Source organism: Mus caroli, chromosome 4 (genome assembly GCF_900094665.2).
Source record: "Mus caroli chromosome 4, CAROLI_EIJ_v1.1, whole genome shotgun sequence".
Classification (NCBI taxonomy): domain Eukaryota; kingdom Metazoa; phylum Chordata; class Mammalia; order Rodentia; family Muridae; genus Mus; species Mus caroli.
In genome coordinates, this window is record NC_034573.1 from 65,974,810 (window position 1) to 65,990,729 (window position 15,920).

Consider the following 15,920-nt stretch of genomic DNA (forward strand, 5'->3'; position numbering starts at 1 on the left):
AGCTCAATAAGCAAACACAGACTGATGTTGAAGCTCAGCTTAAGACAGCTTTGAAAAGGAGTATTCGAAAGGGTTAAATGGCATCTTATTCATTTGTTGAAAACTTTATGCCCAGTACTTTTTTGTAAAAAAGTACTTATTTATAGACATGGCCATAGCAGATTTAACTATGAACAAGTCATGATGGAGAGTGGTGGACCATTAAGAACAATGTGACTTATGTAAACAGGAAATTTGGAGACAGGAATCATAGAGAATTCTGCATGATGATGACAGCAAATATTAATGTGGTGATTCTATAAGCCAACAGGTGCCAAAAACTTTCTGGCCATGTAGCAGAAGCTAGGAGAGAGGCATAGAACTCATTACAGCAAGAACCAACCCTGATCTTAGTTAACACCTTAATCTTATCTTTATGGTTTTTAGAACAGCAAGATGATTTTAGACAAAGTATAATACATGAATAATATATGAAAGTCAGTGACTATAGATAAAGAATCTGGGCAGGACTCTCAAAAGAGGTGATATTTAATCAGACCTAAATTGTGAGAAGGAATCAGTCTTGCAATAAGGATTCTGTAATCAACAAAACCTAGAAACTGAAGGTGGAGCCGGTATGTGTGTTGTGACTGGTGAATGATTTTTTCCCTGAATAAATTACTTTATAAGTATGTGGCATCCCAAATATTGGCCAAGTTACCACTAGAGGGTTTATCTTATGGTGTGCCTATTTGATAGTGTCAACATATATAGTAAGTGAAAGTAAAGTCATTGGCTTTCTTATCATACACAATTTTAACTCAGTGATTAAACAGTAATTTGAAAGATGTCTTCTTTTCTATACTTTTTAATTAGTGTTTTGTTTATATAGAAAACACAACTCCATATGACTAGGACTTTAGTGGCTTAGAGTTTGGAGACAACATTGAAGGCTGTCACAGATTATGGGGGACTTATTTAGAAATAGAGAAAAGTAGATGATGTCACTCAAGTGTTGCTGACAAGAGTGAGAGACCACAGACTAGAACCTGTTTTGTTTTGTTCTTTTTCTTTCCAAACACGAAATATGTGTGGTCTCTACAAGGCAGACTATAACTTTCTTCAGAATCTGTATGAAATCTGTTGATGTGGCATCAAATCAGTGTCTGGCTTTAGGAAATGGGGAAAACATAAGGCAGGCATGGTGGCTCATGTCTCTAATCCTGTCACTCCAGAGGCAAAGACAGATAGCTCTCTATGAGTTTGAGGACTAGCCTACAAAGTGAGTTCCAGGACAGCTAGAACCATTACACAGAAAAACACTGTCTTAAAAAAATAAACAAAAGAACAAGCAAATAATAATAACAAAAAATGAAAAACAGGCAACTTCTGGTAAATGAAAAATTTTCTAGGTAGGCTAAATTCTTACCAACACTAATTAACTTTGTCCATGAGAGTGAAAATAAATTCATTGAAACAAATAACAACAACAAAAAGCCCTCTCCATTGCAGTTCTAGGACCCGACGACCTGGCCCATTACTGAAGCTCTGTTTATTTCTTCCCATTATTATGAAGATGAAGTTGTCCTGTGGTCCTATTCATGTTACTGTTTATATATGACCAGAAAAGGTTGCACCATGACTGTTGTGTAGCATAGGCTGGCAGGCATGATTGGTAGGAAGTCCTGACACAAATTAATAAAGAACTGAGACAGAAAACTTTTCCTTGAAACCTTTGTTTGCTTCTCTGCAGGTACTGTATCATTCCAGGAGAAAAATTAAGTTCTAAAGATTATCACTAATACAAGGCAAATTGCATCTAAATATTGTTACTGTCAGTTTGCTAAATGTACCCATAAAACACTAAAACAGTGAATCACTACAAGATTTGTATAAATCATTGCCTGACAGGAGGCTATAGAGGGACAGGAGCCCAGGCCTGTTTAAGTTGATGTTTTTGGTAGCTGTTACCCTGAATATTAGCTATCTGTCTCTGAACCCAGTCTACTCATGGCTCGTCCAACATACATTTCCCTTCTCTCATCATGACTTACCTCCTCGGTCTACAAGCGTTTCAGAGACTACCAGTTATTTTAATTTAATCCGGTGTTACTCAGTGCTCCTGGCTGGCTAGAAAGCCTCATGCCAACTGGAGATCTAGGCATGGAAGCTAGATGCCTTGGCCTGTGTTGTGAGCTGGGGAGATAGATGGACGTGTTGCTTCTACTCTTCTGTCCAGGGAAGGATAGTATGGGAAAGGCAACCACCTGTATGTAGACTTCTTTGCCCTCTTTCTCCTCTCTCAGCGGTCTTACCTTTTGCTAAGGGCCTTCTGTATTTTCATGTATGCCAGGTGTTGCAGTGCATAGTGCGCCATCTGAATAAATACTCATCACTTCAGAGTCTGATACGAAATAAATTATTAACAAGCGTTTGTTACTAAAACTAATCCAAGTTTCTAGTCATTGATTAATGCATTCTTTTATCTTAGAAATGATGTCCTCAAGCTAAATTATTTTAAATTTATTCAATCCACGTCTTACACGAAATGCTTAAATTGTGGCTTTTAAGTAAAACATTTCTTACTTTAAAGTTTGTTTCTGTCTAATATTATTAAGTAGGGGGACATTTTGAAATAAAACACAGCCTGACTTTCTAAAAAGTTCAGAGAATACACTGAAAAAAAAGTGGGAGCAGGTATGAGAAATGAAACAAGGCAATATTAATACTATAATCTGTTCAAAATGAACTTAGAGTAATGGAGTAAGTTGCTCCAAGTCTAGTAAGGAACAAAGCATGTGTGTGTATGTGTGTGTGTGTGGGGGGGGGTGTGTGTGTGAGGGTTTTATTTTTGTTGACAGATGGGTCTCAGCTACCACACTTGGAAGAGAAATAGGCAGTAAATCAGTTTTCCAATTTTTGTGACAGACTTTATCATGAGGGATGATTCTAAATGTAAACACAGTGGGGAAAATGCCACTTAGAGAGGGAATTTAATAAAGATACTAATTTAGACCTCAGCAAGAGAGCAACCACATATCAAACGTAATGATATACCACAAATCAAATACTCAGGATATCTATTTTAGTCTAAGAGGAAACAGAACTCTTTACCATAATCTTGTTGTAATGCCTTTGGTTTTCTAAAGCATGTGATCTTGTTAAGATGCAGGATTAGAGTGAATGCATCATGTGTGCTTACAACAGAATAAGTGACATGCTTGCAATGGCTGCAAACAAAGTGAAGTCAGTGAAACAAGAAAGAGATCATGGACCTGATAATGTTTTGTTTCTTAAAGCCTCTAATCCTGGAAGCAGGAAGATGTTGAGATAAATAAACGTTTCTTGTCTGTAGGAGTCTCCAATTAAACAAGTCTGTGCCTTGTCTCTCTAAGTTCAGAGACTGAAGGTCTGAAGAGCTTGAAGCTGTATAAAGAATGTCTTTCCTTCCACTGTCTTCTCTGTTTCCTGCTTATCTGAAAACTTACTAAGACTTTAGCATTTGGGGGCTCCGGACAGAAAAAGGGAAAAAGAATACTTCTGTAGACTCTTTTGTAGAATTGTGCCCTTCAACAGCTGAACCCATTAAGTTTTCATCAAGTGTCACTGACTCACAAAACACAAAAGATCTTAGTGCTTTTTGTGAAACTCCACCCAGGATCACTTAACTAAGGTTGCGGATACACTCCCTTTCTTCATGGAATGTTCTCATGAGGCAAATGTAACCAGAAACACACCACAGTATTTGTTTATTAGGAATTAAAATGTGAAGTAGGCTGCAAAACTGGGGGATGGGTTATTAAGACCAGACTGAACTATGGAGGTACTTGGTTAAAACACAAGTGTACAATATTGAGGAGATTAGAAAGTCATAAACCACCCTTGGATCTAACACACGTCATTTCAGCACAGGCAATACTTTATGACATCTTAAACTGTAACATGAAGACTGAGCTAATTTCATCCATGTGGACTATATGTTTGATGTCAGCAGACTTTTCTTTTTAAACTGTCTAGGGTATGCAGTGGGGTTTTTAGTCTTTAATAAATTTGATCTGTTTCCTGCTAAGTCATATATCTTAATGAATTCACTATTTTCACACCTTCATTGATATTCAAGGGATTTCAATGGATATGTCTCTATCATCGTCTATATTTTGCGACAAACAGTTAAGCACAAGTCTTAAAACATTAGTTTTCCACACAGGTATGCAAGTGGATTCTGAGGGAAGCTAGGTGCTCTCCCTGTAAGGTTTTCAAGAGACAGAGGTAACAGTTATTTTCAGAAGAAACAGGCACGACTATTTGCTTCATAATAAGCTTCTGTTATTAGTGGCAGGTATATCCTCATTATAGAAAACATGTTCTAAAAGTCTTTGGAAATCATTTGGGATGGTACTTAGACTCAAGTGTCATCAAAGTTAGGAACACAGCAAGCTTTTAATAGAATATGTTGTCCTCAATACAATTAAAAATTGCTTCTTTTACCAGATAGACAAATAACTTTAAAATCTTTCACAATGTGACCATTTCCTTAAAAACTACAAAATTGATACATTTTATAGGTTTGCCTACTGCAACTGAAATCATGGAAATAATAGTCTTAGTGTAGACTAGAATGGTTAAAAGTCTTTTATTCTGTTTTATGACATCTGGGTTGTTAAAATTGGGAGAGCTTGATATTATCATTTTTAAGGTAAGTCGAAGCTTGCTGGTGCCTCATTTCTAGCTATGGTGAAGTCTTCAGAGCTTCAATATGCACCCTGATTGTCCAGCATCAACAATGCCTGGACACTGGTTCCAAATGTAGACATACACTGAAACCCTTCCCTGGCTTACTAAATCAGAATCTGTGTTATGAAGTGAGGATCCCATAGTCTTAAGAAGGCATTAGAGACTCTTAGACACAGTTTTTGAAGACTCTGGATCATGGTTTTTGGAGGCTTGAAGTAGTTGATCTAATATTTTAAAAGTACTGCAAAGAAGAAAAAAAATCTTTGATGGGTGGGATCTTGGAACTAAGACAGGAGTTAGACCTTCAATTGGGGAGAATCTTAGCTCAAGAGCAAATGTTCTGGACTCTTTCAAAACTGTATTTCTCACTAAGCAGTGGGTGATGAAACTTCATATTAAACAGGGTTCTCTGTAAAGGCTGGAGAATGAGGAAAACAGGAAAGAATATGGCAAGAATATTTCTGTTTCTGTTTTATCCGAAGATTCAGTTGAACTCTGTTCTTCAGAAGAGCTTAAGTTTTTCTCTTAAGCCAATAGGAGGAGTCTGCTGACTTCACATCATAATAGAAAATTCTTTATTAATGTCTTTAAAACACGTTGATAAATAATACACATACAAACACATATACACCTTGTATATAGCACACAAAGTTTAGTCATTTAACAAAATTATGAAGTATAGTTATTGGCATTTACTCTCACTTTTGTATAATAAAAAAATGTAATTCTTATACAATGAAATATACATGAGCTAATGGCCTATGTCCTATCCCTTAAGGCATACATAGTTTTAAACTTAGTCATAAAAATAATAGAATAAAGATTTTATTTTCTGCACATTCATGAAACTATACTTTATTAATTCCTAGAGAATTTTATATAACATATTGTGGGCCTGGCTACCAGAGGTTCTCCACGAAGATCTCTGGTCAGGCCTGGTGCAAGGGTTCCAGTGAGGGGAAGTGAGTGCAGGCAGGGAGACAAAGTCTCTGCCATGCCTTCCAGGTTGCTAGGTAACTCAGAACCCCTCTGCACTGAGTCGGGTTTGGCTGGGCCAATGAGAAGCTTCGAGGAAATAAGATCTCTTCCCAAGTGTTGCAGCTCTTGGAACAAAAGACTCAAACAATGGTGTAGTTCTCACACACCTTTAATTCCCTGGATGGATTTATAGACAGGGGTGATTCAGGGTTCGACAGCAGGTACCTCTCTTTGGCTTGGACTGAGAGTTTGGGGGAAACCTTATTTGCATGTGGGAAGGCTTGGTGCTGTTCCTATGTGACTGATAGCCACACACCTCTTCTGTGGGGGGCTGTAGGGATGGTAACTTCTACAGGAGCCAGGGGTCCAGAAGGCATGATTGAACACCTTCTGTCCCATGTAGGTGGAAAACACCACCCATTGGGTCCCCCAGGGTTCAAGACTTATGCTCAACTGGAGACCAGGCTGTCTGTGCGCAGCATACTGCCCCACAACATATTACAATTATTATGCCCTTCCCAAACTCCTGCCAGATCCTCTCTCAATTTTATTCTCTCTCTCTCTCTCTCTCTCTCTCTCTCTCTCTCTCTCTTTCTCCTCTCTCTTTCTCCCTCCCTCCCCTTTCCTACCTTCCTCCCTCCTGCCCTCCTTCTGTCAGTGTGTGAGTGTGTGTGTGTGTGTGTGTGTGTGTGTGTGTGTGTGTTTGTGTGTGTGTTTGTATGTGTCTCAGTTTCTCTCTTTAAACCCATCAAGCCCAATTTTGCACTACTGATTACTCCTGGGCATGAGGCCTGCTCTATAGGGTTGCAGATACAAGCCATTAGAGAGAAATGGCTCCCCGTGTCTCAACAGCATTCAAATGCATATAGTTCTTCAGTTAGGCTTGTAACTTGTCTGATTGCTCTACATAACCTACACACTTGCCTCTCTTCTCTATGATGGGATTTTTTTCTGGCTTGAGCTTGTGCATGTCTTATACTTGCAGTTACAATTGATAAGGGCTTATATGCACCTCTTGTCTATTGTTTCGGAAAACACTGTTTTCTTGAAGTCACCCACCATCTCTAGCTCTCATAAACTTTGCATCTTCTCTTCTGCTCAGCCCCCTTGCACCTTGAGTGACATAGCCATTCCTTTTAGGACAAAGAACTCTAACACTCTTATTTTTGAAACACTGAACAATTGTGATTCCCCATGTTTGCATATGAATTTATATAGTTATCTTAGAATCTTAATGGGGATTGCATTGAATCTCTAGATTGATTTTGGTAGGAAGGCCTTTTTAAAGTATTATTCCTATCAATCCATGATCAAGGGAGGTCTTTCTATCTTCTGATACCTTAGTCATTTTCAGTGCTCTAAAGTTTTGCTATACAAATATTTTACTAATTTAGATAGATTTCAAGATAATTTTGAGACTAATGAGAATAGTATTGTTACTGTTATTTCCATCAGTCTGTTTGTTTTTCATATGTAGGAGAGTTACTGAGTTTTGTGTGTGTGTGTGTGTGTGTGTTTTAAGTCTGGCTACTTATATGAATGTATGTATTAGCTAAAGAAATGTCCTAGTAGAATCATTATGATTACTAATATATACAAATAAAATCTGAAAATGAGGATATTTTGATTTTTTTTCTATTTGTGCCTTCTTGTTCTCTTGTCTGATTGCTCTACATAACCTGTCAAGACCTATATTGAATAGAAATGAGCAGAGTGAATATTCTTAACTTGTGCCTATTTTTAGTGTAAATGCTTGAAGTTTATCTCCATTTAGAATTATGTTGGCTTGGGGATTTTTGTAAATGACTTTACTATGCTGAGATATGTTTATTATGTGTCTAAGTCTGTCCATGAGTTTTATCATGAAGGGATGTTTGATTTTGTCATGGGTTTTTTTCTTTGCCTAATTAGATGATCATATGGTTTCTGTCTTATCATATTACTATGATAGATTATCTTTTTTGATTTATATATGCTGAAACATCCCTGAAACTCTGACATTCTAATTGTATCATGATTGATAAATTTCTATTGTCTCATTTAATTTACAACTATTTCATTTAAATATTTTTGTGTCTATTATCATTACAGTCATTGGACTATAATTTTCTATGTCTTTTTGAGTATCAGAGAAATACTGACTTTGTAAAAAGAATTTAAAAATGTTTCTTTAGCATTTTGGGGGGGGATTCTATGAAATAATTTGAGGAGTATTGGCATTAGATACTCTAAAGAGCTGGTAAAATTCTTCACTTAATCAATTTTAGTTGGACTGCTTTTAATTGGGGGACCCACATGAAGACCAAACTGTAGTTCTGCTACATATCTATAGGTGGCCTATGTCCAGCCATGTATTCTCTTTGGTTGGTGGTTCAGACTCTGGGAGTTCTCAAGATCTATGGGACACAAAGAAGGAAAGTTTAGGACACCTAATATCTACAAATTGGAGAGATCTCTTATAAATAACATAATGATACACTTGAAATCTTTAGGAAAAATGACAAATAACACCTTCTGCAAAAGAAAAAAGGTAGACAGGGAGAAACACTAAAACTTAGGGTTAATGAAATATAAATGAAAGTCCAGGTTAATAGAGTCTTGGTCTTCTTGTGGAGTCCCCATCTTGTGGTTCCTCAATCCTTCCCCCAACACAAGACTCCCAGAGTTGCATCTAATGTTTGGCTCTGTGTCTCTGTATCTGTGTTGTGGTCAGCTGCTGTGTGTAGTCTCTCAGAGGACAGTTATGCTAGGCTCCTGCATGCAATCATAACAGATTATCATTAATAGTGTCAGTGATTGGTTCTTGCCCATGGGATGGGTCTCAATTTGGGCCAGTTATTTGTTGCCCATTCCCCCAGTCTTGGAGCCATCTTTGTTCCTGTACATTTTGTAGGCAGTACAAATTTGGGACCAAAGTTTTGTGGGTGGTTTGATCTCCTTAACCCTCTACTGAGGTTCCTGCCTGGTTATAAGAGGTGGCCACTTCAGGCTCTATATCCCCCACTGATAGGAGTCTCAGTTAGAGACCTGGAGCTTCCCTCATCCACAGAAAATAGATTGGGGGGGGGGTCATGTCCTGGAGATGCTACCCTCCCCCAACTGCTGATTCCTGTTCCCATTCCTGGCCCTTTATAGTCAGCTCTTCTATACCTGATCTCCCTTCCCCTCCACATCTCCTCTCCTCTGGGTACTGAGCCATACAATTAAGGCTCATGTTTGAAGGTGCTAAGAAAATTTATGGGGAAGAGCTCTAATATGGCTACTGTTGTCATGGTTTTGTATGATTTCTGAAAATGGTGATAGAATATGTGTACTGTGTGAGAATAGAGTGATGTTACAGTGGCCCATGTATTCTATGTGATATGTACTGGCATTCCTACAAGATGAGTAGAGTCTATTAAATGAACTTAGAGAGGCATTAGCCATGATTGAAGGTCTAGAGAAAATATTACAGTTTTCAAGAGCAGCATGTAAGGCACAAGAGTGTTGGCAAGCTGCTTCAGTCATTGCCTGACTGCTACTCTGTGTAATGAGATATCAAATGGTGAATGAGCTGGATCCCAGAGGATCCAGCTATTTGCCTCTTGGAGGGATTACAATGTGTAAAGGGCTAGGTCCTAACACCATTCCATTGGCCTCTGATTTGGTCAATAAAATGGATAAAAATGAATGTGTTAGAACTACTGGGTTCTATTTCTTATGGCTAAGGGTAGGTAAGAAAATAAAATATAAGTTGTATCTGTGCCAAAAGTCCTCACTGAAATCCTCAAACTAGGGATATAAAGGAAGAATGGGAGAGAACATGGTAGAAATTATAGGAAATATTCTTCTGCTGTAACTTTCCATAGAAAAGAATGAAAATCCATGACTCAGCATGAAAACAGGCGCTTTAACAGTGGCTCAATATAAGAAACTGATAGTGAGGGAGTACTTAGTACATGGACATGAACTGTTTGAATTCTGAATGGGCCAGGTATGCAACAAATGTGGTCACAGCCTTTTTCTTGATGCTTAGAACATAGTGCAGATGGGATTAGTCTAAAAAATTTTAATATAGTACTCATCCATCATGACAAAATCTAAATAACCCAAATCGGTACAATAGAACTCATGCTCTGATGGACTAGCTTAGCAACCGACCAGAGAAACTTTGTTTTTCACCAGTAGAAGTTTCTATTGATACCAGAGAGTTGAGGCCAATAAAGTAGTAACAAGCCTTGTGCAAAAAATACTAGGCACAAGATAGGCTTTGTCTGATGCTCAGTAATTAAACAAGGACCTAGAGACTGGCTTGGAGTGATCAGACCTATGTGATTTAAACTAGAGTAAGCTGTGTGCAGAAGGTATCAAACCAAGGGAAAATAATGAGCATAGGAAAGACACCCAACCCCACCACAAGTAAATCAAAGCCAAACATGGAGAGGTTTGCATAAACCTAGAGTCTACATGGAAAAGGAAAAACAAAGACTGACGGACTTCAAATGTGGTGCTATTGAAACTTTGAAAGGCCTCAGTCCTCACCAAGCAGCTCACCATGGGAAAAAACAAAACAAAACAAAACAATCTCCAAAAAAACCAGAAAGCAGAGGAATGAGTGATACTTATTGCATTTCCTACTGCAGAGGAAAGGGGTCTCCAGTGGTAGAAACCTCCCCAATCACTTCCCTAATGGAATGGCTGGGGTGTCAGTAGGTGAGGGTTGTGATAGATGACTAGAAACTCCATGTTGAATTGCAGATTTATTTGGTCTTCTATGGTGAAATATGGTTTGCATGAATACTGAAGCTAAAAGGGCTCACAGAAGTATAAAAGGAAATGAATATCAGTGGATGGATATGGGAACAAAAATGGGGGTGAATAGGATTAAGTTAAACTTAGGGTTGAGCAAATTTCTCTCCAACTATACTATGTATACTTCCTGGCTAAGCATAAAGATTGTTTTCAGAGCTAGGAAACTTCTCAGCAGCTAGTTGTTATAGAGAGATATCAATTGTGGCTGTAAAGTTATGCCAGCACCAAGTAAGCAGATGCAGCCATAGCCGACAAACTGGAAGGTACAACATCACTCAAAGGAGCTGGCAGTCATTTGCTCTTAGTTCTAATACAAAGTAAACAGTTCTGCTAACCCCACAGATTAATCAGGGCTGGGGAGATGCACAGTCTCATGGGAACACTCCAGGATAAAGAAGAAGAGCAAAAAAAGAAGGGTCCTGTATTACAGAGGAATAAGGAAGTGCTGCCAATGCATGTTTCTGGACCCCAACTATTCTAATGCAGTGACCAGTAAAAGTGGTGGGATCTTTTAATGGTGTGCAGGACCAGGCTACACTTTTTTTAGTGCTCCCTCAGTTGCTGATTCTTAAGACAAATTGCCAGTTACCTGATGAGTCAACATCAAACTTGTCAAGGTTGTCTCAGTTCCAGTATTTGCCATGGGATGGTGGCCTACGACCTTGCTTGATTATCTGGCCTATCTTCTGTAAAAAGGATCATTTACATATATGACATATTGCCAATCTCTGAGTAGTTTGCAGATTTGGAAACACATTTGAGAGACATACAAGTATATCTAAAGGGGCAGGAATAGAAAAATAGTGAAAAAGAATACAAGGCTTAGATACAACCATAAAACTATTGGAAACTTTATGATTAGGTAAGATAAAAATGACACACACAATATTGTAAGTGGAAATATTAAAATAATTGTTTGGTTTAAATTCAGAAGGTACCCTGTGTGGTTAGAAAAGGAAACTCTCTCAGTGTGTAACATTAAGGGAAAATTTATGTTTGTGGAGGTCAGAGGCCCTAGTGGGGAGAAACTCCTATTATCCTGTTATGTCTCTACCATATTGGCTGCTACACATTTGTACTCAAACCCAAGACCACATGGTAGTCACAATCTGTCATGGAGAAAAACTTCATTTTTTCAATAGGCTAAGACTTACTACCACCACTGATGATCCTGAGAACAAATGGCTGTCGTTACAGCACAGTTCTTCAGTGCTTAGGCTTATGTGAACATCTACACCATTCCCTGCAAAAACTCAGAAGACATAATGAAAGAAGAAGTGGTAAGAAAATAATAAATGGAGAAATGTGTGGAGTGTCGAATAGCAATTTCCTCTGGAAGACTTTCATTTTGATGGAAGGCTCTTTAGATCTCCGGCAGTGAACAATTCACAAGACTCAGGAAGGTATTGGAACTTAGAACATGCACAGGGCCCTCACTCTTCAAAGCTCTGTAACTAGAATGGACTGCAAATAAGAAACTCACTGACTTGTCTTTGCTTACATATTGAGCAAATAGATAGAGCAATGCAGGTTTTTTGATTCACCGTTATGCTAGGGTGTGCTTTTCAGCAATATACCTGCTTTTGTATTGTCTGTTCCTGTAAGTAGTCTCTTACCCCATAATCCTGCAAGTAACACTAATAAGCTTATTGTTTTGACAATGTGGACATTGGTAGGATTGTTTCTTTTGTTTGTCTTGGGTACCTTATCTCTGCTGAGAAATATTTGTTCACCTTTTGCTTGGAAATGTCACAATACTTACGTAGATATTTTTCGATGTTAAAAAGACAAATACGTGCTTAAAAATAATTTACTGTTAAATGGTGCATATTATGCCAGAAAGAAAATCTCAAGACTGGATGGATTCAATACTGAATTCTATCAAGATTATCTAATATTCATTTACTTAATATTCATCTACTTCTATTCTTTTTTTCCCCAGACAAAAAGAAAGAAAAAATATCAATTTGTTTCGTGGCCTTTGTATCATCTTAATATCTAAACTAGATAAAGATGTAACACACACACACACACACAAAGAAACTATAGACTAATTTCCTTGGTGAGTATACATGCAAAAGTTCCCAACAAAATACTTGCAAAATGAGTTCAAGGACTCGCTAGAAGTAGGACAAGAGAAATGTATATATGAACTAGATACAGATAGGAAAGGAAGAAGCAAATTTATCTTGATTCACAGATGATGTAATTCTACATTTAATGTGTCCTAAATACTTTGCCAGAAAATTATTATAATTTAAACACATTTTTAGTAAATTTGAAGAATTCAAAAATTTCCATACAAAATCAATAGCCTTCCTATATAACAACAACAGAATTTCTGAGGAAAAAACTAGTTCTCATGAGACCTCCAAAGACATTCTTCGTAGATCAAGAAAAGCCATCTAAAAATGTATATGAAGCCCCAAAACAACACACAGCTAAAACAATCCTAAGCAAAAAGAAAACTGCAATATATAATCACAATTTGAGACCTCAAATTATACTGGAGAACCATAGTGTCAAACAGCATAGTTATGGCATAAAACCAGGTGTAGGCCAATGCAATAGAAGAGAGGACTCAGAAATAAGCTCATATAATAGTTTGGATACCTATTTTTTAAAAAAGATTTCAGATGTATAAACAAGAAATATATTCAATAAATTATGCTGGCAAAACTGAATTCCTAACTGCAGAAAAACGAAATTAAATCTCTTAGCCTTCAAAATGAATCAAATATCTTAACTTAAAATCTTAATGCTGATATACACAAGAAAATCCACAGAATTAACTATCCTGGGGGACTCATGTGAACCAACCACTAAGGAGCCTGAATGGGTCTGACGTAGTTCTTTGGTACATATGTTAGCTATAGTTGTGTAGATTTGTTTGCTGTGGGACTCCTAACAGTGAGAGCAGGGGCTGTCTCTGTCTCTTTCCTAGTTTTGGGACCCCTTTGCTCATACTGGTTTACCTTCACCATCCTTAATACAAGGAGAGATGTCTAGGTTTACTACAACTTGATACGCAGTGATTGATAGATAACCATGGGAGGCCTCCCTTTTCTGAGGAGGATTGGATGGTGCTGGTTTGGGAATTGGAAGGGCTGGAGGAGAAAGGGAAAACTTTGGTCAGGAGATAAAAAAAATACAAAAATATCTTAAATGTGTAAACTGATAAAGAAAATATAAGGAATACACTTTAAGGTACAGATTTAATTTTTATTTTTTTCTAAACAAGAGTCCAATAGCACAGGAAAAAGTTCTGAGAATCAACAGATGAGTGTATATAAATTTAAAATTTTCTGAAGAGAAAAAGAAAATATAAGTAAATCTCAGGCTAAAGAGAAAGAATCCTTGCCAGCCATAACTAAATCATGTTGTTGACAACTAGAATATGTATAAAGAACTGCAAAAATTAAACAATAGAACCACAATGCTGCCAATCAATGAATGGATTAATAAATAAAACAGTTTTTGTTTTCATTATTCTAAATCCTTTTTAATTTCTCATGAAAATCCTTTTTTCAATGGTCATTTCTTTATTTTTTTAATTATTATATAATTTTATTATTAACATTCCAACAAGACTAAGATAAATCCACTGAGAGACGAAGAAATAGTGACTGGAATACATTCACAACTTTTAATTGTATATGTATATGAATTCTAAGTGATCTCGATATTCTGAAAAATTACCTTAGTTTACTTTTATTATTAAGTTGTTTACTATATTAGGAAAATAAAATGTCAATAACATTACAGATGGTTCATGACTTCAAAATAAATTTTAGTAGCAGTGCTGAAGTGTGTGCTGATGAATAGACTTCATGAAAAGAACATGACAAGCCTCACACTCTTTTTGCAAACATTGTCTGAACATTATCAAGCAAAGTGATATGACTTGTGAACATGATGACTTTCTTTTTCTCTCTCTCTTTTATTTTATTTTATTTTACTTATTGAATATTTTTCTTTTCTTACAATTTAAATATTATCCCCTTTCCCGGTTTTTCCTCCTCCCTGAAAACCCCTATCACATCCTCTCTACCCTGCTTCTATGAGGGTGGTCACCTACTACTCACTCCCACCTTCCCATCCTCAAATCCCTTACACTGGGGCATCTATTGAGCCTTCATAGGACCAAAGACCTCTCCTCTCATTGATGCCTGAAAAGGCCACCCTGTGCTACATATGCAGCCAGAACCATGTGTACTCCTTGGTTGATGGCTTAGTCCAGGGGAGCTCTTAGGGGCGGGGGGGGGGGGTTGGTTGGTTGATATTGTTGTTTTTCCTATGGAATTGCAAACCCCTACAACTCCTTCAGTCCTTTCTCTAACTCTACTATTGAGGACCCCATGCTCAGTCCAATGATTGTCTGTGAGCATCTGCCTCGGTATTTGTAAGGCTCTGGCAGAGCCTCTCAGGAGACAGCCATTTCAGGCTTCTTTCAGCATGCACTTCTTGGCATCCACAATAGTGTCTGGGTTTGATAACTGTTTATGGGATGGATCACCAGGTAGGTCAGTCTCTGGATGGCCTTTCCTTCAGTCTCTGCTCTAGACTTTATCTCCATATTTGCTCCTATGAGTATTTTGTTCTCCTAAGAAGGACTGAAGCACCCACAGTTTGGTCTTCCTTCTTCTTGATCTTCATGTGGTCTGTGAATTGTATCTTGGGTATTTGGAGCTTATAGACTAATATTCACTTACCAGTAAGTGTACACCATGTGTGTGTTTTTTTTTTTATTGGATTACCTTATTCAGGATGAGTTCTAGTTCCATCCATCTGCCCAAGAATTTCATGAATTCATTGTTTTTAATAGCTGAGTAGTACTCCATTATATAATGTACCACATTTTCTGTATCCATTCCTCTGTTGAAAGACATCTGGATTCTTTCCAGGTTCTGGCTATTATAAATAAGGCTGCTATGAATATAGTGGAGAATGTGTCCTTGTAACATGTTGAAGCATCTTTTGGGTGTATGCCCAGAAGTGGTATAGCTGGGTCCTCAGGTAATACTATGTCCAATTTTCTGAGGAACCTCCCAACATATTTCCAGAGTGGTTGTACCAGCTTGCAATCCCACCAGCAATGGAGGAGAATTCCTCTTTCTCCACATCTTCGCCAGCATCTGCTGTCACCTGAGTTCTTGATTTTCATCATTCTTACTGCTGTGATGTAGAATCTCAGGTTGTTTTGATTTGTGTTTCCCTGTTGACTAAGGATGTTGAGCATTTCTTTGTTTGTTTGTTTGTTTGTTTGTACATTTCTATTAGATATTTTCTTCCTTTACATTTAAAACTCTATCCCCAAAGCCCCCTATACCCTCCCCCTGCCCTGTTCCCCAACCCACCCACTCCCGCTTCTTGGCCCTGGCATTCCCCTGTACTGGGGCATATGATCTTTGAAAGACCAAGAGCCTCTCCTCCCACTG